Source organism: Orcinus orca, chromosome 1 (genome assembly GCF_937001465.1).
Source record: "Orcinus orca chromosome 1, mOrcOrc1.1, whole genome shotgun sequence".
Taxonomy (NCBI): Eukaryota; Metazoa; Chordata; class Mammalia; order Artiodactyla; family Delphinidae; genus Orcinus; species Orcinus orca.
In genome coordinates, this window is record NC_064559.1 from 101,696,537 (window position 1) to 101,724,294 (window position 27,758).

Genomic DNA, 27,758 nt, shown 5'->3' on the forward strand with positions numbered 1-27,758 from the left:
TATTGCCCTAGAGAGGCATTTTGCTGTAGACAAACTCAATGACATCCTGCCCTGCTGAGCCAGGCTGTGTTTAATGCCTTTGTGTTTTTTCCTGTGTTTTCCCGGCATCTCTGAATGCCCTCTTTCCTCCATTTGTCAAACTTTTATTTTCCTTTCAAAACTCTGTCAGACATCACCCCTCTAGGAAAACTTCCCCAGCACCCCAGTCTGATGGAGAGAGCACTTCACTTGCAGGATGGTCATCCTGTCTCCCACTAGAATGAGGTCTCCTTGGAGGGGGTGTCAGGTCTTGTTCACTGTCCTGTGCCTCAAGCATTCAGCACAATACCTCGCACAGCCCACAAGGAATGCGTGTAGAATGTACGGATGAATGAATGAACTGCTCCCCATCTGCCTACTCCTGGGATTGTCAGTGGCCTGGATAGTAGTTTCTTTAGCCTGGGTGGGGAGAATATTAAGTCTTCGTCCTATTTTCACCTCCCCAACAAGACTGCTCCTGGAGGGTAGGGATGGCACTGTAGCTCTTATTAAACCTGGAGCCCATGGACACATCAGGCCCTGAGTCAGTGTTTATTGAAAAGAGAAGAAAAAAAAGAAAGAATGAAGTAGAGAATGGAGGGAAGGAGAGAGAGAAGGGACGGAAGGATTGTTTCAGGATTTATAACAATGCTGGTTTGAGTCTGGTCAGAATGTCTTTCTCTCCCTACACAAGTTTGGGTTCTCTGATCTAATTCTGGCAACTCCAAGAAATTATAAGGCCTGTTTGGCCCACAAAGATGGAGAGAATTGAGATTATATAGTTTTAGAAGTTTTAGGGCTTCCCTGGTGGCGCAGTGGTTAAGAATCCGCCTGCCAATGCAGGGGACATGGGTTCGAGCCCTGGTATGGGAAGATCCCACATGCCACAGAGAAACTAAGCCCGTGCACCACGGCTGCTGAGCCTGTGCTCTACAGCCTGTGAGCCACAACTACTGAGCCTGCGCGCCTAGAGCCTGTGCTCTGCAACAAGAGAAGCCACTGCAATGAGAAGCCCCGCTCACTGCAACAAAGAGCAGCCCCCACTCACTGCAACTAGAGAAAGCCTGCGCGCAGCAACGAAGACCCAATGCAGCCAAAAATAAATAAAATAAATAAATTAAAAAAAAAAGAAGTTTTAAAGTGGATGTCAGAACAGGCTTTTGAATTATTGATGTGATTTCATTATCAACATGATTACTACATATTAACCTACTAATTATTAATATCTGATTAAATTATTCATGTATTTAATTGTTCTCTATGGTTCATTAGGACAATTTACTCCTCATAATCCCCACTGTATCCTATGTAGATTACAGAAGAGTTATATAAAGTGAGATGTGTTTGCTACTGGGGAATCACATACCCTCCTTATTTTAATAGCTATGCACTACTTTTTTTCCTGTTAGGAAAATATTGAAGTTTGTGCTAGGCTGTGTGTTTGGATCCTGAGTTCTTTCCTTACTAGTCTTGGAATTTGGGACAAGTCACTTGACCTTACCTTAAAACAAGGTATAAAATAATATCAACCTCACAATTATTGGGTTAGCATATGAGAAAACCAAATTCCAACCCTGGGCAATGAATGAACATTTTTATTTTTAAATTTTAAAAAAAACTAAAAAAATTTTTATTGGAGTATTGTTGATTTACAATGCTGTGTTATTTTCAGGTGTACGCAAAGTGAATCTGTTATACATATACATATATCCACTCTTTTTTTTTAGATTCTTTTCCCATATAGGTCATTACAGAGTATTGAGTAGAGTTCCCTGTGCATTTTTATTTTTTAAATTAAAATTTTTTTCTTTAGATCTTTATATAATACCTAGTATTTTATATAAATCTATAGGGGATTCTTTCATTCACAACCAGACATATATCTCCAGTTTCTGAATTTCAGTGTCCCTGAAGTCAATGTTACATTCCACTTTGAATTATCTTCCTCCAGGAAATATGAGAATGAACATTTTTAATTGGGAGAAAGGAATAGGAAATGCAATCTGGGAATATAAACCACTCGTTTGAACACTTGAGAAGGAAGAGCAAAAGAGAAGAGGTACTTCTCCCCATCCCTCCCTTTAAAAATAAAAAATGACCTGTTTATATTTGAAGACTGTGGAAAGAGGTAGAAAATATTTATTGTACAGGTGTAAATATATAACTGGGTGATAATTTGCAAAGAGAGTGAAGAAAATACTATTCAAATGTTACTTCTGACTTTCAAAAAGATCTTAATGAGCTTAATGTTTTCACTCATTTGCTAATTTGGATAGATTGTCAAAGTAAAATTTTATTTTAATCATCTCTTCATGCCTTGAATAGAATGCAAAGGTGATATTATCATAACATTTGATATATTTTCCAGAACTGTTTATAGCTATGCACTACTTTTAATGTGTTTTAGAACAAACACCTCTGATTTATGACTTTTATGGATATTATTGCTTAGGATGAGGAAAAAGAAAGTGCTATGTGGTCATACACCTTTTCAAATAAATTTGGCTAAGTAAACAGTGAGTTGACCTAGAGAAAAGTATTAATAATACAGATGATGCATGGATAAGGGAAAATCTATGAAGGAGGTCTGTGAATGATTAAGGTTTCATAAAACCTAGATTTTAACATGGGCCCTGCTATCTCCATTTGGGGGGTTCCAAACGTCCTCCTGAGTTATACAGACTGTGCTGTAGGAGACCTGACCCCATGTTCAGTTAAGGGCAGGGGGAAGGGTCCTAAGTGTGAGGGCAGGTCCACCTCTCTCCCTGCTGAAGCAGATCCCTGGACCTGAGGGAGATGCAGACTCAGGAGGGGCTGTCATGGAGGCAAGCCAGAGACACACCGTGAAGTAGGCTGCATGTCCTCTGAGCCTCTAGTCCTACTGTTAGTGCCCCAGCCTCTTCCTTTCTGCCTCCAACTCATTCTTGAAGTTGATCCCTGGGTTGTGAGGAGACTCTGGGGACCGTGAGGATATGTGAGGCAGCAGACCGGTTTCATCACTCGCCTGCCGTGGGACCACATGTATTGTGACTGAACCTTTCTGAGCCTATGTCCTTGTGTGAAAATGGGTTTGATCTGCCTATGTTTTGAGGGTGTTGTGGGGATTAAACAAGATCTACTATTTGGAAAAGCTATTGGAAAATGGTAGGTGTTTAATTAAATGCTGAATTCAAGGAAAGATTGTACAATTCATTTAAATCAGAGTGTAGACATTTGATAGTAGTTCAAAGTGGGTCTTCATCGGTGGCATGCAGTTTATTAGGGTCAGAATTATAGTAGAAATGTTGAAGCTCTTACAGTGAAATGTCAGGTGTCATTGAGGGGATGAGAGTGGAAAAGTGAACAGGGGAAATCTTTCAGGGACAGATTTTCTCCAGTGGGTTTGCCTTCCCTACGGTTCAAGTTGGGTTGGAGGTCTGACTAGCCTGTCCCTTTGTCCAGTTCTCTCCCATGTTCTTCTCTGAGTCACTCATTCAGTACTTAACACTATTATTTCCAATCATAGCAACTACTGTTTGTTGAGCTCATACTGTGTGACAAACGCTATGCTGAATACTCTAGTATTTCTTAATTTAAACCTCACCACACCCCGGGGACTATTATCCACATTCTACAGATGACTAAAGTGAAGTCTAAGGAGCACCACTACATGACAGACACTGGGCTAAGTACGGGAGGTTCAATGATGAGTAAGTTTCAGTTCTACTCTCAAGGAGTTCTTAGTCCAGCAAGGGAGACAGACATTAACACATAAAACATAACACATTATGTAAAACATAATGTGCCCAAGGTCACACACTCAAAAGTAACTGAGCCAGGATTATAGGCAGGTCTGTCTGACTCCAAAGCCCAGGATTTTCAGACTCTACCATCCTGTGTGATACAATTCTGTATCAACATCAACATCAGCTAATATTTTCTGAGAGCTGTCCAGTTGTCACATATTACTCTAAACAGGGACAAAACACACATACACAGATCCCCTTCCAGGCCGAGATCTCCAAGGAACCCACATAATAAGGACCCTTAGAAGCTGGAATTCAAGCTGACTTATTAAGCTTCCATGATAGAATGGGGGGACTATTGTGGCTCCCTGCAGCAGGGGATGTCCAGGCTTTGGGACCTCAAGTCATCCTTGCTTTGGGTTGGTTGGAAAAGAGATTCTTAGCCAAGTCAGATATTACCCATTCCATGAAGCCTCTTCTAACGCTATGTGCCCTCTTTCTGAACCCCTGAAATATTCTGAACTTATTATTTTAAAAATCACTTTCCATATTGTGTTTACATTCTGTGTTAATGTCTGTCTCCCTTGCTGGACTAAGAACTCCTTGAGGGTAGAACTGAAACTTACTGATCATTGAACCTTCAGTACTTACTCCAGTGTCTGTCATGTAGTGGTGCCCTGTAAAGGTGGGTTAAACAAAATAAGGGGAAACATCATAACCAAGGTGATTGTACCTAATAGGGAGCAGATAATCAGACCTTTGAGAGAATAAGAGGAAGAATGAAAAGAAAGAGTAATAATTTTAGGAGATGCTTGGAATTTGTGGCCCTAGGAGGATGTTATTATTCATTGGAAGATGAGTTTGTCCTGGTGAGTAGGTCATCCTGCTCTGGTTGGGAGCCCTTAGTGGCACCACTACCATCAGCATCATTATCATCACCACTTAAGACTTGGCTACAGACAAGAGATATTGATGCCACACTTCATCCCAAGCCTTGCTCAGAAGTGTCAGATCTTGGAAACCCAATTAAATCCAGAGGAAGGCACCAGCGAGAGCAGGGTGACATGAATTGCTGTTCGTTATGCCTAAACCCCTAATGAATGAAATGTGAGACAATTAAGTTGCTTCAGATGGAATTAACCTGGTTCAAGTCCAACTTAATTGTTTTCTTTGCTGGAATGAGTCTCAGCAATGCCAGTGAGTTCCAGAGATGCCATGGCTGTTGTGGTTGCTCTGTTTGGACAGGCTGTTATAGGCACAGTGATTTGTTTTCCTTTAAAATATATTGTTTCTGATTTCCAAGCCTAATTGCTAACCTTGCTATCTGTGGCAGAACAGGCCGAGTGTCCCTCTGCAGGGCTCAGTGTCTGTGGGGGCGTTGGACAGGGGTGGCTAGTGAGACGTGGCCACCACCTCTGGAACATGGGCTCGTACTGCTTCTTGTTGACTTCTCCACATGGGAAATGACAACTAGAAGGACTAGGCTCTCACAGGTCTGGCCAAGGTTTGCCCAGGGTGGGCTAAGAGAGACACTAAGGGCCTCCCTTGGCACACTTACCTTATTCTCTTCCCATTCTTCTTTCTCTCAGAAGCACCCAGGAAATTGCCATAATGGACAAACACAAAATGGAATAGACATGGGAAGCTGAGATCCAGAACAAACTGCTGTGGCTGTGGAGAGGTGAGGAAAGTCCTAGAGACCACCCTGCCTGGGAAGTATCATCCTATTTGCTCCTCTCATTCTGGCTCATGTACCCTTCCCTCTGCTTATCCTGCCCAAAGGCAGCAGCAGAAATGGGGGAGGGACTTTGGTCTTAGTAGACAGGTAAGCAGCCCTACATCTAGAGTTGCTTTTTGCAATGTGCCTAGTTTCAGTTCAACACCCCTAGTTTCATGACCTCCAGCCCCACTGCCACCATTCCTTTCAATACTACATCAAATGCCAAATACTATATGTTATCATCTGCTACAACAGCATCATCATTACCCCACTACTACCACTGCAACCTCTGCTCATTCTCACCATCACCTCTACCACCTCCACCAGCTCCATCACTTCTATCACCTTCACCACTACCATGAACACCACCACAATTTTAAGCACGACCACTGCCATCTCCGCTAATTCTCACCACCACTACCACCTCTGCCACCTCTATCACCTTCATCATCCCCACTGTCACCACCTCCACTGCCATCACCACGATCACATCTACCACCTTTAGCACTACTACCACTGTCATCACCACCAGCACCTCCACCACCATCGTTACCACCACCACTGCTACCACAATCCATTCTCTTCTTACCACCATTGCCACCACCATCACTATTGCTTCTCATTCTCACCAGCACCACGACTAGCACGGAGAAGAAAAGACTTAGGGCTTGCTGAAGAGCCATCTTCAAAGGATTAAAAGGCTACAGAAGAATAAAGTTCTTAGTAGGGGCAAAGAAGCTAGAGTTGGAAAAATGGACAGAATTAAAGGAATTATAGTGACATTTAGGTAAATGTAAGCAATGTTTTTCATGGACCTAGGGGAGACAAGAGGGGTGAGAAGTTTGATGATAAAATCTGGAATTTGATGAGTAATTTGGAGCATGTTGAGTTTACTTACCTAAGGTGACAACCAGTCACTCACTGATGTTTGGATCCCTGCTATAGAATCCCTTAAGAGTGGCAATCTAAGGTATATATCTTCAATTGTTTTAGTATTTGGGAGGTCATTTAATCCTGAAGCATCTGGTTTCTTCTGGCTATTTTTATAAGTTTCTGATTATTCCACAATACTGAAATACATTATCTTTTAAAAATTTAAGACATTTTAGATCAGGGTGATATTCTTCCTGGTCATCCTTCCCAATCCTTGTTCCTAAATCCATGTTGCCTTTTCACAGGCAACCAGTGTTATAATTTGGTATGATTTTTTTGGTAGGTCATTTTCTTGCCATTATGTACATATTTAGAAACAATATAGTAGTATATGTACATTTTACATGAATACCATGTGTCTTATGTGTCTTTCTGCCCCTTACTTTTTTTCCCCCACTCAACAATAGATTAGTGCAATTGTTAAGAGGATGAACTCTGGAGCCAGACTGCCTGGCTTCAGTTCACAGCTTTGTCACTTGCTATTTGCATGATCTAAATTATTAAACTCCCCTAGTCTACAGTTTCCCCCTTTGTTAATTGGGACTATAGCATACCTATACCCATACAGTTCTTGTGAGGATTAAATGAGTTAATTTATGTAAGCACTTAGTACAGTGCCTCAACCATACTGTTGACAGGTATAAAGTCATATTATTGCTTGCTGGTATTCCTTAGTAATTTATAGGTTGGATCTGCCACAGTCTATTTAACCATTCCTAAATGGATGGACATAGAGATTACTCCAATTTTCATGATTGCAAACATGGCTTCTATGCGTGTTTTCATATATGCCTACTTATACACATGAATGATAGTATCTCAAAGGTAGAGAAGAAGTCAAATTGCTGCACTTATTTTATTTTATTTTTAACATCTTTATTGGAGTTTAATTGCTTTACAATTGTGTGTTAGTTTCTTCTTTATAACAAAGTGAACCAGCTATACATATACATATACATATATCCCCATATCTCCTCCCTGTTGCATGCATTTGTCATTTTAAAGGCTTTCTTAGAAAAACATAATTATAATGAGTAGATAGCTTCCTCCTGTTCCTCCCACCTGTTGGTTTAATTCTCCTCCCTTTGGCAGCCTGAGCCACACTGCAGCTCTGAAGTGATAGACCCCAGTGGTTAGGACTAATAACCTCAGGTTCAGATTAACTTTGGGGGTGGGGTGGGGTCACATTTTTGGGAGGCATACTAAATATTTACGTATAATAACTCATTTAATCATTATGATGCAGGTACCCTGACTATCCCTATTTTACCCCTGAGGAAATGGAGGCAAAAAGAAGCAATGCCATTACTCTGGGTTGCACAACTATAAGTGGTAGATCCTTTATACAGGTATGAATGTTGAGTCCTTAGTCCATGTAAACGTCTTAGTATTCTGCTCAGCACATAGAAAACATTCAGTAAGTGTTAGCATTTTTCTAGGGTTGATTGGTATATTATTAAGCCTCCAGAATTATTATTTACTGTTACCCTTACTGTCCTCAGATTGTGATGCAGCTCATCTCTGAGGCATTTCTTTCATTTGTCTTAACAAAATAATAGGAAATTGTGGTTTCAAGCCTTGGCTGACCAAAATCTCTGATTCTACTCTATAGCCACAGACCACATACTTACCCTTGGAGGGCACCTGCTGAAATTAACACCTTCTGCTCTGTGTTTGCCCACAAAGAAGACAAATGCAAATATAGTTAAATGCAAATGTGGGTACATATAATATCTCATTGCTGGTGGATAGGGAGTTGACTTATACTGGATGCCCAGGAAAGAGATGAATGAGGGGAACACTGTACCTGTGACTTGAGGAGAGGTCAGCTGGTTTGAGATGTCAGAGTGGAGGTGGACTAGAAAAGGACTTTCCTTCTGACCCAGAAAATTGTGCTGGACCAAGAAGGAAATGGCATTCACTCTCTCATTGAACATTTACTCTGGGGTAGAATACGGAGATACAGAGATGTAGGAGACACAGCCCCTCCAGGAGCTTGCATGGAAGCACGGAAGACAGATGCGTAGATGAATGATTGCAGTACGGGGTGATACACAAGGACACCCTCTAGAGGCTGCACTAGAGGCGCATAGAGTGGTGGGGTCTTCCTAGAGCTCGGATCCTTCAGAATATGTCAGAGGGACAAAAGGGTAGAGGAGGAATTCAAGACAGAGGGAAGGGCATGTGCGAAGGTGTGGGTGTAAGACAGCAGGGCAAGTGTAAGTCATCCTGGGTTTGGAAGGACGGCGCGGTAGCGCATGTGCGGAGTGGAGGGTGAGGCACCGCTGGGTTGCATCACGGAGGGGGCTGAAAGCCATGTCGAGGAGAATTGACTTTTATCTTAATTTTGTTAGCGAAGTTATTTCTTCAAATATTGGCATCCAGAGGAAAAGCTGAGTTGCCTGGAGGTGGGAGCGGGCTTGCTGGAGAGAAAGCACAGCGGGAACAGTTCCAGGCAGGGGCTGGCAGTGGCCCTGGAAAATGTTAGAAGGTGGACCTTGCCATGATGACCGCGTTTGACTGGCTCCCTTGTCACGTGGAACAAACAAATAAATCGTTGAAAACCTTTGCCCTGACCAGTTGTCACAGAGTTCTTCCATTTAATCTTTTTTTAAAAAATAATTTTATTTATTTACTTATTGGGCTGTGTTGGGTCTTCATTACTGTGCGCGGGCTTTCTCCAGTTGCAGCGAGCAGGGGCTACCCTTCATTGCTGTGCGCAGGCTTCTCATTGCAGTGGCTTCTCTTGTTGCGGAGCATGGGCCCTAGAGTGTGTGGGCTTCAGTAGCTGTGGTTCGTGGGCTCTAGAGCGCAGGCTCAGTAGTTGTGGTGCACAGGCTTAGCTCCTCCGCGGCAGGTGGGATCTTCTCAGACCAGGGCTTGAACCCATGTCCCCTGCACTAGCAGGTGGATTCTTAACCACTGCGCCATCAGGGAAGCCCTTATTTAATCTTTAAGTTAGCTTGTGATTTTGGCGTTGTTGTTACGACCATGGGGCAGCTGAGTAAATGAAGGCTCAGCAAGGCTGAGGAAGTTGCTTCAAACCACACAAGCGTGTGAGTGCTAGAGTGTTCATTTGAAGCCCTGCACCATCTAGGGCTCCCTGGCTGTCATCAGAGGCCAGGAGAAGTGACAGCAGAGTCTGTTATGCCGCGTTCTCCTATGGAGCGTCACTTTATGTAGCTGTGGAGGGCAGTTACGCCCAGGGATGACTAGTTCTCTGATAAAATGGCCCCATGGGGCCCCATTTGGTGTCCGAGGTGATGACCAGATATCCTGCTAAGGAGGAAGGGTGTGGGGAGACCCAGAAATCCTGCATAGCCTCTAGGCGGTTCCCCTTCTCCCCAGGGCCGAGGCAGCAGGTGAGACCTCCAGAGTTTGCAGGTGGAAGAGGGGCTTGTGGCTTTCATCACAAGGGAAAGGCTAGATCGGCATAACTCCATCATCCCTTCTGCAAAAACTTCTCCCAGGACATGCTGACTCTGCCAACAAAGCTCAGCAGGTCAGTTTGGCAAAACGGCCCCTCAGGTGCTGCCTTTCTTCTGCAAAGTTTCCGCAACAAGAAAAAGGGATTTCTTAACAGCTCAGGTGTAATAATGAATGGGTGGAGGGTGCACTGGTGAACTGGGGTACAGCCTCACCACCCCCTGCAAGGTTTCCTGCGCATGTGGAAACCTTGGGTCTCGGGAACTTGGCAGGCTACTCCACCTCTGAATTGAGGAAAGGGGGATGCCTTCCACACTTAATTTCTTTGGTTCTTCAGATACTTTCATTTTCCTCATACAATGTGTCAGCCATCTCGACAAGGGTTTTACAAGCAGGACCTGATTTTATGTCCACAGTAACCCAGAAGAGTGGGTACTGATGCCTCCATCTAACAGATAAGAATGTGATGCACATTGCCATTAATATCTGTTTGATGCTGTATCCATTGCCATTCAGCGGACACAGACAGGTGCTGTTCTGGATGCTGGGTAGACAGCAGAGAATGTGGCCACAAGGACTTGATTACAGTGGCACCAGGCAGGCTGCTCCCAGGATGGAAAGAAATAGTGGACATGAATGTGTTTGATAGACCAAAAAGTGCCACAAACCTCTAGGGGACATCCTGGCAGGAATAAAGGCTCAGCACACTGTGAAAACTGGATAACACTGTGGATCAGAAAGCTTAGGAGATCTGTCACTTGTGACTGCCCCACCACACCACTTCAGCTGGGCTCCTCGTGGTCTTGGCCTGGAAGGTTCTAGGGGTCAGACATAGCACTGTACTTGTTGCCCAACTTTCACAAGCTATGAGAGCACCCCCCCACCCCGCCATCTTCCAGCTTCTTCCACCGTGTCTGCCTGGGGCCAGGAGGATGCTCAGCAGAAAAAGGCCAGGTGCTCGTCCTGGCGTGGGGCCGGGGACTGCTCCCGTCCACTTGGTCCTGAATCCCTGTTCCCTGGACTTGTGCTTGAAGGTCTGAGAAGCACAAGCACATGGAGGAAGCTGGAGAGGCTTCATGAATTAACTCTGAATTCACTAATTTGTGTTTGTGACCTGTCATCTCCTGGTCCTTCAAAGGCCTCAGTCAAGGATCATTTATTGTATTGTATTTTGTTCATTTGTTTCTTAATATACTGTTCTGCAACCCAGGGCAAGGGGTACCTGTGTTAAAAGTTTTGTGAAATAGAAATCAGAATGAAGGAAGAAAGACACATCAAAGATGGGACTCAAAAGAAACAGTTTTTCTTTATCATTTTAAAGCAAGGAACAAAGTATACAACTTGTTATTACAAAAACAATGCATGCTTACTCATCTATGGCCTACATTACATTGTCATTACTTTAGAGTATATAACCACATATTGGTTATTTTAAAGCCTACTTCTTTTCACCTAACAATAATATGTCATTATTTTTCCACAGTGTGTTTTAATGACTAAAAAAATAAATATCCTATTGTATAGATAGATGTGAATTTATTTAATCAGTTTTCTACTGCTGATAATTTACATTTTTGCCTTTCCCCCTTTTTAAAATAAAATTGTTGCAATAAACATCCTTGTACATATAAGTGTGGAAACACTGCCAATTGTTTTCTTAAGGTGAATTCCTAGAAGCAGGATCCCTGGGTAACAGCACATCCATCACAGGTGAGGATACAGGCTCGGGAGTCAGACCACTTAGGATTGAGTCTCAGCTCTGCCGCCTGCTAGCTGAATGGCCTTAGAGGATCTCACAAGACACAGTTTCCTTCCTGGTGAATGTGGATAATAACAGTACCTCCTTTATTGAGTTGCTAGGAGATGCATGTGGTGCAATACATGGTAAGCCCTTAGATCATGGCCTGGCCCACAGTGAGCACAGAACTCTTGGCTATTATTACTGTTATTAATCATTGCCAACTTGTCCTCCTGAAAGTGTCCCAAGTTTAACTCCCATGAGCATTGTATGAAAGTGTTCATTGCCACACACCTTTGTCAACACTGGGTGTCATCATTCCTCTTATTGTTTCATTGTTTGTCAGCCTGGTAGGGAAACTTGTTTCTTTAATTTTACTTCTTTGTTTACCCATGTTGAGAATTTTTTTTGATGGCTTTATTGGCATTAATTTATTCATGAGTGAATTTCCTGTTCCTGATTTTATTCCTGTTTTGTGTGATTTGCTCATCTTTTTCTTATGGATTTAATATATTAAGGATATTAATCTTTTGCTGGTCATGTATGTTGTAAATGTATTTCTTCCCAGTTTTTCTTGTGTTATTTAATTTCATTTCTATTTGTGGACACAAAAGTTGTATTTTTCCTTATTGTCCTTGCCTCTACTTTCACACTGAAAAGCTCACCATGAAATATATTACTTATATTTTCCCAATTTTCAAATTTTTAATGATTTTTTACTTTTAACTTTTAAAAAAATATTTATTTATTTATTTCACTTTTGAATTCAAATGAAATTAATCTGGAATTTTAATAATTAACTTTTCCACTTTTTGTTTAATTATTTATCAATTAATTATTATAGACTAAATTATGTATTATTGACTGTCTTCTCTGTTCTATTAATCTGTATGTCTTTTCCTATGCTTGTATTTTAATTTTTTATAGCTTTATAAAATAGTTTAATATCTGTTGATACAAGCCTACTTTCACTAATTTTTGAGAAATATTTTTTTGGCTACTATCTGATTATTTCTATAAAAATACTCGAATATTTTTGTCATTTCTAAGAATATTAGTTTTGATTAGAATTGCATTAATTTTATAAATTTATTTGGGGAGCATTGATATTTTTACTGCTTTTGCATTTTCTTACCTAGAAACATAGAAGTTACTTCTGATTAAACAACATGTTTTAAAACAAACTTTTAATTTTAGAATAGTTTTAGAGTTACAGGAGGTGTAAGACAGGCTACAAGGGTATATTGTACAACACGGGGAATATAGTCAGTATTTTGTAATAACTGTAAATGGAGTGTAACTTGTTTTTTGTGTGTGTGTGTGTGTGTGTGTGTGTGTGTTTTTCTAGTATGTGGGCCTCTCACTGTTGTGGCTTCTCCCGTTGCGGAGCACAGGCTCTGGACGCGCAGGCTCAGCGGCCATGGCTCACGGGCCCAGCCGCTCCGCGGCATGTGGGATCTTCCTGGACCGGGGCACGAACCCGTGTCCCCTGCATCGGCAGGCGGACTCTCAACCACTGCGCCACCAGGGAAGCCCTGGAGTGTAACTTTTAAAAATTTTATAAAGAAGTGGGTAGGAGGAAGATGGTGGTAGAGTAAGACGCAGAGATCACCTTGCTCCCCACAGATACATCAGAAATACATCTACACGTGGAACTGCTCCTATAGAACACCCTCTGAACCCTGGCAGAAGACCTCAGACCACCCAAAAGGCAAGAAACTCCCCACGTACCTGGGTAGGGCAAAAGAAAAAAGAAAAAGCAGAGACAAAAGAATAGAGATGGGACCTGCCCCAGTGGGAGGGAGCTGTGAAGGAGGAAAGGTTTCCACACTAGGAAGCCCCTTCGCGGGCAGAGACTGCGGGGAGCGGAAGGGGGAAGATTCGGAGCCGCGGAGGACAGCATAGCAACAGGGATGCGGAGGGCAAAGCGGGGAGATTCCCGCACAGAGGATCGTTGCTGACCGGCACTCACCAGCCCGAGAGGCTTGTCTGCTCACCTGCCGGTGCGGGCGGGGGCTGAGGCTCGGGCTTCGGAGATCTGATCCCAGGGAGAGGACTGGGGTTGGCGGCGTGAACACAGCCTGAAGGGGTTAGTGCACCACGGCTAGCCGGGAGGGAGTCCGGGAAAAGGTCTGGAACTGCCGAACGAGGCAAGAGACTTTTTCTTCCCTCTTTGTTTCCTGGTGCGTGAGGAGAGGGGATTAAGAGCGCTGCTTAAACGAGCTCCAGAGACGGGCGCGAGCCGCGGCTAATGGCGCGGACCCCAGAGACGGGCATCAAGAAGCCTGTGTGCGAGCACAGGTCACTATCCACACCTCCCCTCCCTGGAGCCTGTGCAGCCCGCCACTGCCAGGGTCCCGTGATCGAGGGACAACTTCCCCGGGAGAACGCACGCACGGCGTGCCTCAGGCTGGTGCAACATCACACCGGCCTCTACCGGCTCACCCCGCATCCATAATCCTCCCTCTCCCCGGCCTCAGTGAGCCAGAGCCCCCGAATCAGCTGATCCTTTAACCCCGTCCTGTCTGAGTGAAGAACAGGCTCCCTGAGGCGACCTACACGCAGAGGCGGGGCCAAATACAAAGCTGAGCCCCGGGAGCTGTGCGAACAAAGAAGAGAAAGGGAAATTTCTCCCAGCAGCCTCAGGAGCAGCGGATTAAATCTCCACAATCAACTTTATGTACCCTGCATCTGTGGAATACCTGAAGAGACAACGAATCATCCCAAATTGAGGAGGTGGACTTTGGGAGCAAGATATATAATTTTATCCCCTTTTCCTCTTTTTGTGAGTGTGTATGTGGATGCTTCTGTGTGAGATTTTGTCTGTATAGCTTTGCTTTCACCATTTGTCCTAGGGTTATGTCCGTCCGTTTTTTTTGTTTACTTAAAAAATATTTTTTCCTAAATAATTATTTTTCATTTTTAATTTAAATAACTTTTTATTTTATTTTTTCTCTTTCTTTCTTTCTTTCTACTTTTTCTCCCTTTTATTCTGAGCTGTGTGGATGAAAGGCCCTTGGTGCTCCAGCCAGGAGTCAGTGCTGTGCCTCTGAGGTGGGAGAGTCAACTTCAGGACACTGGTCCACAAGAGACCTCCCACCTCCATGTAATATCAAACAGCGAAAATCTACCAGAGATCTCCATCTCAACACCAACACCCAGATTCACTCAACGACCAGCAAGCTACAGTGCTGCACACCCTATGCCAAACAACTAGCAAGACAGGAACACAACCCCACCCATTAGCAGAGTGGCTCCCTAAAATCATAACAAGGCCACAGACACCCCAAAACACACCACAAGATGTGGACCTGCCCACGAGAAAGACAAGATCCAGCCTCATCCACTAGAACACAGGCACTAGTCCCCCCCACCAGGAAGCCTATACAACCCACTGAACCAACTTTAGCCACTGGGGACAGACACCAAAAATAACGGGAACTACAAACCTGCAGCCTGCAAAAAGGAGAGCGCAAACACAGTAAGATAAGCAAAATGAGAAGACAGAAAAAAACACAACAGATGAAGAAGCAAGATAAAAATCCACCAGACCTAACAAATGAAGAGGAAATAGGCAGTCTACCTGAAAAAAAATTCAGAATAATGATAGTAAAGATGATCCAAAATATTGGAAATAGAATAGAGAAGATGCAAGAAACATTTAACAAGGACGTAGAAGAACTAAAGAGGAAACAAGCAACGATGAACAACACAATAAATGAAATTAAAAATACTCTAGAAGGGATCAATGGCAGAATAACTAAGGCAGAAGAACGGATAAGTGACCTGGAAGATAAAATAGTGGAAATAACTACTGCAGAGCAGAAAAAAGAAAAAAAGAATGAAAAGAAATGAGCACAGTCTCAGAGACCTCTGGGACAATATTAAACGCACCAACATTCGAATTATAGGGGTCCCAGAAGAAGAAGAGAAAAAGAAAGGGACAGAGAAAATATTTGAAGAGATTATAGTTGAAAACTTCCATAATATGGGAAAGGAAATAATTAATCAAGTCCAGGAAGCACAGAGAGTCCCAGACAGGATAAATCCAAGGAGAAACACAACAAGACACATATTAATAAAACTATCAAAAATTAAATACAAAGAAAACATATTAAAAGCAGCAAGGGAAAAACAACAAATAACAAACAATGGAATCCCCATAATGTTAAAGCTGATCTTTCAGCAGAAACTCTGCAGGACATATATAAAGTGGTGAAGGAGAAAAACCTACAACCAAGATTACTCTCCCCAGCAAGGATCTCATTCAGATTTGATGGAGAAATTAAAACCTTTACAGAGAAGCAAAAGCTGAGAGAGTTCAGAACCACAAAACCAGCTTTACAACAATGCTAAAGGAACTTCTCTACGCAAGAAACACAAGAGAAGGAAAAGACCTACAATAACAAACCCAAAACAATTACGAAAATAGGAATAGGAACATACATATCAATAATTACCTTAAATGTAAGTAGCTTAAATGCTCCCACCAAAAGACACAGATTAGCTGAATGGATACAGAAACAAAACCCATATATATGCTGTCTACAAGAGACCCACTTTAGACCTAGGGACACACACAGACTGAAAGTGAGTGGATGGAAAAAGATATTCCATGCAAATGGAAACCAAAGGAAAGCTGGAGTAGCAATTCTCATATCAGACAAAATAGACTTTAAAATAAAGACTGTTGCAAGAGACAAAGAAGGACAGTAAATAATGATCAAGGGATCGATCCAAGAAGAAGATATAACAATTGTAAATATTTTTGCACCCAACATAGGAGCACCTCAATACATAAGGAAAATACTAACAACCATAAAAGGGGAAATCGACAGTAACACATTCATAGTAGGGGATTTTAACACCCAACTTTCACCAATGGACATATCATCTGAAATGAAAATAAACAAGGAAACACAAGCTTTAAATGATACATTAAACAAGATGGACTTAATTGATATTTATAGGACACTCAATCCAAAAACAACAGAATACACATTTTCCTCAAGTGCTCATGGAACATTCTCCAGGATAGATCATATCTTGGGTCACAAATCAAGCCTTGGTAAATTTATGAAAATAAATTCGTATCAAGTATCTTTTCCGATCACAACGCTATGAGACTATATATCAATTACAGGAAAAGATCTGTAAAAAATACAAACACATGAAGGCTAAACAATACACTACTTAATAACGAAGTGATCACTGAAGAAATCAAAGAGGAAATTTTAAAATACCTAGAAAAAAATGACAATGGAGACACGACCACCCAAAACCTATGGGATGCAGCAAAAGCAGTTCTAAGAGGGAAGTTTATAGGAATACAATCCTATCTTAAGAAACAGGAACCATCTCAAATAAACAACCTAACCTTGCACCTAAAGCAATTAGCTATAGAAGAACAAAAAAATCCCAAAGTTAGCAGAAGGAAAGAAATCATAAAAATCAGATCAGAACTAAATGAAAAAGAAATGAAGGAAATGATAGCAAAGATCAATAAAACTAAAAGCTGGTTCTTTGAGAAGGTAAACAAAAATCCATGCAAATGGAAATCAAAGGAAAGCTGGAGTAGCAATTCTCATATCAGAATCTCATATAAAAATATTAGCCACACTCATCAAGAAATGAAGGGAGAAGACTCAAATCAATAGAATTAGAAATGAAAAAGGAGAAGTAACAACTGACACTGCAGATATACAAAGGTTCATGAGGGATTACTACAAGCCACTCTATGCCAATAAAATGGACAACCTAGAAGAAATGGACAAATTCTTAGAAATGCACAACCTGCTGAAACTGAAACAGGAAGAAATAGAAAATATGAAGAGACCAATTATAAGCATTGAAATAGAAACTGTGATTAAAAGTCTTCCAACAAACAAAAGCCCAGGACCAGATGGCTTCACCGGTGAATTCTATCAAACATTTAGAGAAGAGCTAACGCCTATCCTTCTCAAACTCTTCCAAAATATAGCAGAGGGAGGAGCACTCCCAAACTCATTCTATGAAGCCACCATCACTCTGATACCAAAACCAGACAAAGATGTCACAAAGAAAGAAAACTATAAGCCAATATCACTGATGAACATAGATGCAAAAATCCTCAACAAAATACTAGCAAACAGAATCAAAGAACACATTAAAGGGATCATACGCCACGATCAAGTGGGGTTTACTCCAGGAATGCAAGGATTCTTCAATATTCACAAATCAATCAACGTGATACACCATATTAACAAACTGAATGAGAAAAACCATATGATCATCTCAATAGATGCAGATAAAGCTTTCGACAAAATTCAACACACATTTATGATAAAAACCTGACAGAAAGTAGGCATAGAGGGAACTTTCATCAACATACTAAAGGCCATATATGACAAACCCACAGCCAACATCGTCCTCAATGGTGAAAAACTGAAACTATTTCCATGGAGATCAGGAACAAGACAAGGTTGCCCACTCTCACCACTCTTATTCAACCGAGTTTTGGAAGTTTTAGCCATAGCAATCAGAGAAGAAAAAGAAATAAAAGGAATCCAAATCAGAAAAGAAGAAGTAAAGCTGTCACTGTTTGCAGATGACATGATACTATACATAGAGAATCCTAAAGATGCTACCAGAAAACTACTAGAGCTACTCAATGAATTTGGTAAAGTAGCAGGATACAAAATTAATGCACAGAAATCTCTGGCAATCCGTTACACTAAGGAAAAATCTGAAAGTGAAATTAAGAAAACACTCCCTTTTACCATTGCAATAAAAAGAATAAAATATCTAGGAATAAACCTACCTAAGGACACAAAGGCCTGTATGGAGAAAACTATAAGACACCGATGAAAGAAATTAAAGATGATACAAATAGATGGAGAGATATACCATGTTCTTGGATTGGAAGAATCAACATTGTGAAAATGACTCTACTACACAAAGCAATCTACAGATTCAATGCAATCCCTATGAAACTACCACTGACATTTTTCACAGAAGTAGAACAAAAAATTTCACAATTTGTATGGAAACACAAAAGACCCCGAATAGCCAAAGCAATCTTGAGAATGAAAAATGGAGTTGGAGGAATCAGGCTCCCTGACTTCTGACTATACTACAGAGCTACAGTAATCAAGACAGTATGGTAATGGCAGAAAAGCAGAAACATAGATCAATGGAACAGGATAGAAAGCCCAGAGATAAACCCACACACATATGGTCACCTTATCTTTTATAAAAGAGGCAAGAATATACAGTGGAGTAAAGACTGCCTCTTCCATAAGTGGTGCTGGGAAAACTGGACAGGTACATGTAAAAGTATGAGATTAGAACACTCCCTAACACCATACACAAAAATAAGCTCAAAATGGATTAAAGACCTAAATGTAAGGCCAGAAACTGTCAAACTCTTAGAGGAAACCGTAGGCAGAACACTCTGTGACATAAATCACAGCAAGATCCTTTTTGACTCACCTCCTAGAGAAATTGAAATAAAAACAAAAATAAACAAATGGGACCTAATGAAACTTCAAAGCTTTTGCACAGCAAAGGAAACCATAAACAAGACCAAAAGACAACCCTCAAAATGGGAGAAAATATTTGCAAATGAAGCAACTGACAAAGGATTAATTTCCAAAATTTACAAGCAGCTCATGCATCTCAATTACAAAAAAACAAACAACCCAATCCAAAAATGGGCAGAAGACCTAAATAGACATTTCTCCGAAGAAGATATACAGATTGCCAAGAAACACATGAAAGGATGCTCAACATCATTAATCATTAGAGAAATGCAAATCAAAACTACAATGAGATATCATCTCACACCGGTCAGAATGGCCATCATCAAAAAAATCTACAAACAATAAATGCTTGAGAGGGTTTGGAAAAAAGGGAACCCTCTTACACTGTTGGTGGGAATGTAAACTGATACAGCCACTATGGAGAACAGTATGGAGGTTCCTTAAAAAATGACAAATAGAACTACCATACGACCCAGCAATCCCACTGCTGGGCATATACCCTGAGAAAACCATAATTCAAAAAGAGTCATGTACCAAAATGTTCATTGCAGCTCTATTTACAATAGCCAGGACATGGAATCAACCTAAGTGTCCATCAATAGATGAATGGATAAAGAAGATTGGCATATATATACAATGGAATATTACTCAGCCATAAAAAGAAACGAAATTGAGTTATTTGTAGTCAGGTGGATGGATGTAGAGTCTGTCATACAGAGTCAAGTAAGTCAGAAAGAAAAACAAATACCATATGGTAAGAGACATATATGGAATCTAAGCAAAAAAAAAATGGTCATGAAGAACCTAGGGGTAAGACGGGAATAAAGACACAGACCTAGTAGAGAATGGACTTGAGGATATGGGGAAGGGGAATGGTAAGCTGTGACAAAGTGAGAGAGTGGCATGGACATATATACACTACCAAACGTAAAATAGATAGCTCGTGGGAAGCAGCCGCATAGCAGAGGGAGGTCAGCTCAGTGTTTTTTGACCACCTAGAGGGGTGGAATAGGGAGGGTTGGAGGGAGGGAGACACAAGAGGGAAGAGATATGGGAACATATGTATATGTATAACTGAATCACTTTTTTATAAAGCAGAAACTAACACACCATTGTAAAGCAATTATACTCCAATAAAGATGTTAAAAAAATTTATTTATTTGTCTGCGTCGGATCCTAGTTGAGGCACGCCGGATCTTCGTTGCAGCATGTGCGGTCTCTAGTTGTGTCTTGTGGGCTCGGGCTTAGTTGCCCTGGGACATGTGGGATCTTAGTTCCCCGAGCAGGAATCGAACCCGGCTCTTCTGCATTGGAAGGAGGATTCTTAACCACCGGACTAACAGGGAAGTCCTGCCAAGCATTCTTTATACCAGGGATGTACCACTAATCTATAGTGTGGAGCTGGAGATTGGACCCATCTCTCTTGGGACCTTGTGCTCTTGGGACCTGGGTGCTCTGGCTGGATTCCCCCACTGTTTCATATATGTATGGCTGATTTCCCACTCCAGGGTCCCTCCTGACTCCTGCTAAGAGTCGCAGGATGTCCAGGGTAGAAGGGACCTGAAAAGGCATCTGGTACAATCCCTTCCTTTCACAGATAAAGGGGCTGAACAGGCTTTATATCCCTAACTCTTGTACCAACCTACCCCAGAGCTGGAACCCAGAGGGCAGGCAGAAGAGATGGACGATTTGATTTTAGATGAAGCTGAAATAGAGTGATCCTTTTATACTATTTGAGACTGTGGGTGGAATAGTCAATGAGACCCACCAACTTTGGGCTTTAGCAACATGTGGGGCTGTGGGCACCAAGGTGGCTTTGTCACCTGGAGATTCTAGTAGGAGCAGTGATAATTATCAGCTGGTCCTCCTTCTTGCTGCCTCACATCCGGCCCCTCCTCAGAGCCTGTCAAACACACCTTGCACAGCTGTCCTCTTCTTTCAAATTCACTTGGGGAAACTCATTCTGTGAGTCAGCCCCACTGAGCGGTGCCATCACTCAAGAGGATGTGGTCTCAGGAGTGTCACATGGGGTCTGGAGAGCTGAGGGCCAGGGTAGAGAGCAGAAGTGTGGTGGCCCTGATGAATGCTTTGCCAGGGGTGTGTGAACACAGGCAGCTCACATTCCGGGAAGCTTGGCACCATCCCTGGTTCCTGACCACTGCTCCACCTCTGACACAAAAATTCTTACACTTAAAATTGGGTCAGATTTAAAATGTGGGTGATGGTGTTAATGATAGATATATTAAACTGCAGTGATATAAGGACTGGGAGTGTCAGAATCCATGTTGCAACCCCAGTCTGGGCTAGGCCTCAGTTGAGTATTGAATATATGGATGGAAAAACATTTACCATATTTTGAACAGGGCTCTTTAAATGTGATAAAGAAGTTATTCAGGGTATTTTTGTTTTGTTTTTTAGTTTTCTATACCATATCTTCTTAAAGACCAAAGTTTAGAAAGGATGAAGATGAAGGTGCGTGAGATGGGTCTTCTCAAACTTTGTAGGAACATTAGCATGTGGGTGTCTTCTGAGGCCAGGGTCTTTTCCTTGCCCCTCAAACTGGGGGTGGCCTGAAGGCCAGGACCATGTCTCTCCAATCCCTCTGGAGGGTCCAGAGGGTAGGGCTGGGGTCTCCCCGAGGTTTGCTGTGTCCTGTCTTCAAACTGCAGGTCTCTGACAGTCAGGGCTCAGTCATCAGAGGGGATATTTCTCCAATACTAGATGAAATCTATGGCCACTCAGGCCTCAGGCGAAGGACCCTGTTATGGACACGAGTGGCAGAGGTACATTATCAGATGGCAGAACTGTCACTTTTCTTCTGCCTCTGTGGCCAACAGGGCCTGTGCTTCAGGCAGAAGGCAAACGGCCGGGGACAGACATGGTCCCAGCACCCAGAGTCATCTGCATTGGCTCAGGGAGTGGGGAGTCTCTCCGTGTGTGTGTGTCTGTATGTGTGTGTATTTTGTATGCATGTACGTGTGAGCACATTTATGTTGTGTGGTGTGGAGGGTGTGTGTGTGTGTGTGGGTGCAGGGTGTAAACCTCCTGTGTTTGTGAGGGTAAAGAGGGGGAGGTACTCCCTCTTCCAGGAGGACACAGTGGAGGCAGAGAGGCGAGTTTGGGCTAGTTGGACTCTATGGTGCAGCCCCACGTGGTACCTGACCATGGCCTGAAGTATGGATGCCATTTGGACCTGCTTCAGCCTCTGTGGTGTTAAAGGCCCAGGCGGGGCTGCCTCTGTAACTGGGGTGCAGCATTCATGTGAGTGCCAAGTCCACCCTTAGAAGCCCTATAAATGGAAACCTAGGCTTAAGTGTTGGTTTGTTCCTTGTTTGGGGAAGAAGCTGCCCAGCCCTGCTTCTGCCCACTAGCCTGCCCACACCTGACACCTGCAGCCAGACATCCTTCATTGAGGCCTCTGAGGTCCCAGGGGAGCTCTGGTCTGGGGTTTTCTCTGAATTGCAAATCAATCCAATCGAATCCAGAGGCCCTATATTTAGTACCACTGTGTGGGGTTCCATGTTGACCTTTGGGATTCAGGGGAGAACATAACAGGCCCTGCTCTCTGGAGACACATAGTCCGATGGGGGAGACAACCATACCAAGAAATACATTGCATCCAATGGGGTTACCTCCAAAGGATGGCATGTGTGTGAACAGGTGAACTGGGGACACAAAGTGGGTGAGCAGAGCTCAGGCTGTCAGGAGAAGCAGCCCTGTCAGGACAGTCTCACAGAGGATGTGCCACTCGGGCTAAGACGCGAAGGCATTTGCCTGGAAGACAAGCAGTGAAACGACCAACCCAGCAAAGGGAAGAACATACACACAGTCTAGTTTGGAACAGTTAGGGCTGTCAGTCACTGCTTATTGGATGAGTCTTTTTGTTTTGTTTTATCAGAACATCATGTAAGTTTATTTCAGATGCAACGGCAATGTTAAAATCAACAAGTTTAAATCTTAACTGCACCAAGTAAACTCAGCTATTTAAGTATTTTTAAAGTTATTCCCTCCAAAAAACTGAAGGAGCTTTCCTTTTCCACTCCATATGTCATGGTTTCCCAATTTTTGGAGGACTTTCAGTTGATGAGTAAACTGCTTTGGGGATATTTCTGAACTTCTTTCTCCAAATGAAAACTAATCTGGACAAATTATATATTGCATAGATTTCTCTGCAGATTCTTTTCTTTAGAACCTAAATGCAATTACCATACAATATAATTTTTACCTATTTGCCCCACAGAAAAAAACTATCTGTCCTGAAAAATATGATGGATATATCCTGTGATCTTCCAGTTAATAGAATTGTTTTACCTCAACAATAATTTTTATGAAAATAACCAACTGAACATGGGACATTATTTCAGTCTTTACTGACTCATAGGCACATGATCTAGTGCCCAGCTTCTACCTCTTCTACATCCTCCTCCTCCATAAGTGGCTGGAATTATTTCATGTAAGTTTGATGTAGGACAATTCACCCTTTACAAACACAATTTAGGTTAAAGTCAGTGACTAGTGTGGAAAAAGAAACACTAAAATGATAGGGAGCCTACACACTCAATTCAAAATTTAATATTTTTTCCTCCATAAATAATATATACTTAATTGTCATGAGGCAGCTATTCGGTTTTCATTAACCACATTCAGGGATACATTCATAGGACTGATTAGATAGTCCAGGTGAAATGGTTATAGAAATACAGGCAGTGTCATCTCACAAAACTCATTTATATATCAAAATCTATTTTGATATGTGAAGTTTACAAAAAGGCTGAATTTTCAAACTAATTATGCTTTTTGTAACTCAAGAACTCTTCTCTTGGCAAGAGCAAGCTGAAGCTTATCCATGAAGGTAAACGTGCTTAATGCTAAACTTTTCTTCTAAGCTTAGGTTTGGACTGCTTAAGAAACGGATGCCCAAGAAACCAGCATGGCCTTTCTACATGTTTACTATCTTAAGATTATAACCCTATAAACTCATTTATCAGCTCTCTTCCTTTTCTATATTATTCTTGGCACTCAACTAAGACTGTTGAAGTCTATTGTACCTTGTATTTTTACATTCTCAAATAAGAATTTAAGATTATAAAATGTGCATAAACATTGTATAAAATAATTTTATCATTCATCATATTTGAAGAGATGGAACTTTTATGCCAGAATTTACATAAGAGGATAAATATTATGAATCAACCTTCCTTTTAAAGTCAAATGACAGAAAATTCAAGCCCTGTGCATTGTTTTAAAGTCTAATGAAAACATTTCTTGGGCCACTGGTATTGGCAGTGTAGAATATTTTAAATATTGGAGATGGGATTATGGAGGAAAACATGAAAATTTCAGATGTCTTCTATCTTACAAAAAGTTATCAACCCGTCAAAGCCACTCTCTATGTGCCAGGAAACGATCTGGAATAAACCAGTCCTGTCAGTAGAGGAGGTCACAGTGACATTTATGTTATTAACGCTTCTAGACTTCTACTTTTTCTAAGAATAGAAGCAATATGTTTAATAATTCCCCCATCCCCAAATCCTTAAACTCAATATCACAGGCACAGAATGTAAGCAAATCTGGGATGTTCTCCAACGGATAAGCAATAGCACAGCTATGTCATTCTCAAAAATACTGTCTAGATATTCTTTCCTCTAAAATCAAATGCTCAGTGGCCACACTTCTAACAGTCTGCATTAGCTGACATTAAATGCATTTGTTGTGCCACAAGTCCATCTAAGCTTCCTTTTAGGTATTTTTTAATATGTCCAAGAGACAACACCTGCTTCAGGTTTATTTAGGGGCGTTGACCTATAAGGACATCAACTCCATTCTTAAGGTTTGACTAACTATTGTGGGTTTACCAAAGAAAAAGGACAGGAGAAAAAAAAGCAAATCACAACAAACCTCTTTAGGTCAGTTAAAGGCGATATTAAAAAAATGTAATCTCACCAGTCCACACTCTAAAAGTTAATGCCACTTCTAACAGTCAACAGCAGGAAAAATAAACCTGCTAACAACCAGCCCACTCATTAGCGAAAAGCAGTTTAACTCAAATGCTGAGACCAAAGTATAATACTACCTACTCAGACAGTCCCACCCACTGTCAGCCACCAGCGAGGAAGGAAGAAATAGCTGCTTAACAGAACAAAATAAGCTTAGTATTTCTTACAAGGATAACAATGGTCTAACTCTTGAGATAATACTCAGAAGGACAAAAGGTGGAGTGAAGGCAATGTACAGGGATTAGTATCCACAAAATCTTGAAATCCCCAAAGTACCACAAAAACACTAAACTTGTCTATGAGTTGGAGAACAAGATATTGCTGCTGCTGCTTCTTGTCCTTTGAAATATACAATATTTTGTAGACCCTGCCCTTCAATGTGAAAGCAGGACACTAAAAAAAAATTGAAATTGACACTCAAGTTTTTTGGGACCATATATCTTAACTGTGAAACTAAACAGATCTATACCTTCTCCTTCCTACAATCAAACCACCTCACAAAAATAAGAAAACTAAAACAATCCAAACATGATTAATAAGTCCTTAAAAGTTTAAAATTTTTAGAGGAAAGGGAAGGAAGTTTTGAAAGGAGGAAACACAAGAACAAGGAAGGGGGAAAGCTTTAAAAGAAAGGAGGGGGGGAAATCAATGGGCCTCTCTTTTATTTGGTGACAAGCAAGTGCAAGAAAGTTCATCTGTAATTTGTTCAGTTGTTTGTCTTTTGCACATCTGTGTTCTGGCCAGAAGGGACTTTGAGGTTTTTCTGCAGCATGTGAGCATCAGCGGGCTCTATCCTCTTACAGTAGTTCTTCTTTGTCTCAATAATCTCAAAGCCAAACTTTCTGTAGAAGTCAATTGCAGACTCATTGCTGATCTGGACATGTAGATAGATGTTGTCCAAAGTGCCATCTTTTTCACAGATGTTTAAGACATGATTTAACATTTTAGTTCCTATTCCTAGCCTTCAGTATGGTGCCAGACATCCTAGTGTCACGATGTAAAGTCCCTTCTGATTCTGTTAATGATCCACCCTACAGCATACTGCACCTACTGCAATACCATTGAAATAGGCAAGTTTTGCTAGCTCGCCAACCTCCAGCGCATTCTTATAGAACTTGTCATTGGAGCTGACTGGAAAGATGACCTGGTTTAATCTCTTCAACTGTTTAATATCATGTGGTGTCACGTCTCTCAGCTCGATCCGGCTCCCTTTCATCTTCCCCGCCTGCTGAGGCCGTTGTTACCACCGATAGCAACGCCGTTGTCGTCGCCGCCCTGAGCTCTCCGCGCCCTCAACTCGGGCAGCTCCACCCCGCAAACCGGCTTCCTCGCTTAGGGCAGGGAGCTGAGCGGGTGACGGAGGCCGCGAGAGCCTAGCGCGGCCCTGCGTCTCCAGAGGGGGCGGGGGTGGTTCCCGCCGCCGCGCTGCTGCCGCCGCTTCTCCACACGTGCACACGGGGCACTCGCCTCCAGCCCGCCGCCGCAGCAGTCGCCAGCCAGACCCGCCGCCACGCTGTGCTGGATGAGTCTTTCATCCGTTCTCTCTCCTCAACTCCTACACTCCCTGCCCCTACCCCCAGCCCAGGACTTTGGACCTCAACTTGCGCTTAAGAAAATAGAAGCCTTCAGCTGAGAGCTTCCTTGTCTCCCCTCCACCAAAGCAACCAGCCTGCCTGCCTTTGCGCCTGTCTTCCTCATCCTCCCTCCGGTCAAAGCTGAGCAGGTGCCCCTCCTCCTCCTAAAGAACTGTCCCTCCACGCGGGTCCTTCCATTCACACACGCTTATTAATACACGCTGTGGACCAGCCACTGCTCTGATGGTAGGGATAGAATCGTGAAGAAGATGGAGAAATTCATGCACTCTTGGAGCTCATATTCTAGTGGGAAAAGTCAGATAATAAACATGCAAAAAATAATATTATTTCAGACAAGAGCTAAGAAGAAAATGAACTCAATACATAGAAAAGAGAATGATGATGATGATGGTGATGGTGATGATGAGGGTGCATGTGTGTATGTGCTTGGGAGGCCATGAATGACCTTTCTGAAGAATTAGCATGTGAGCTGAGACTTAAAACAGTGCGGCTGCCAGGCCTGCTTTTTAAGTCCTCCAGTCCTCAGTTTCTCCTTCCTTTTCTATCTTCAATCTTCCCTTCTCCACTGGATCATTTCTTAGTGTCCTTTATCCTAAGAAAAAAGAAACATCAAAAGTTTCCTTGGCTCCTTGTTTCCCTCCAGCTATCACCCCATTTCTCTGTTCATGTTCACAGCCAAACATCTTGAAAAACAGTCCACTAAGACCATCCCTGACTCCGAACCACCCTTTGTTCCTCAGTCCCCTCCCCTATTCTATTCTGGCTTCTGTGCCATCACCCAGACTACTCTTGTCAAGGCACTAGCGACCTCTGTGTCCCCTGACCTATTAGTGTTGTTTGACCCAACTGATTCTCCTTGCTTTCTTGGGCTCCTCTCTCCTCCAGTCTCTCCAGACCTCGCCTTCCTTCCCTGGATGCTCCTGATCAGCTGGCTGACCAGCTCCTCTCCTCCACTGCCAACCTTGAGACCCTGCAGTGTCCCCTGCTCTGTGGGGCTGCTTCTCTTCTCCTTGGGTGATCGCAGCTATTCCCACAACTTTATTCCCACATTACCTTCTACGTGATGATGACTCTCAAATGTGTATTT

The 27,758-nt window shown here is 42.3% G+C and overlaps 1 long non-coding RNA gene and 1 pseudogene across 3 annotated transcripts; one reads left to right on the forward strand and one right to left on the reverse strand.

The window, feature by feature from the left end:
- The first annotated feature begins 1,087 nt into the window (after positions 1-1,087).
- On the forward strand, positions 1,088-10,712 carry LOC117198719 (uncharacterized). 3 transcript variants are annotated; one of them, XR_004479938.2, is made up of 3 exons: positions 1,088-2,077; positions 5,333-5,424; positions 7,643-10,712. It is a non-coding gene; the product is annotated as an uncharacterized LOC117198719 (long non-coding RNA). The 3 variants fall into 3 exon arrangements; XR_007474063.1 differs by having other exon boundaries at positions 1,089-2,077; positions 5,333-9,898; positions 10,339-10,712; XR_007474062.1 differs by having other exon boundaries at positions 5,333-10,712.
- Positions 10,713-25,309: 14,597 nt separating this feature from the next.
- Positions 25,310-27,749, reverse strand: LOC125962539 (N-alpha-acetyltransferase 50-like; annotated as a pseudogene).
- Positions 27,750-27,758: the final 9 nt, after the last annotated feature.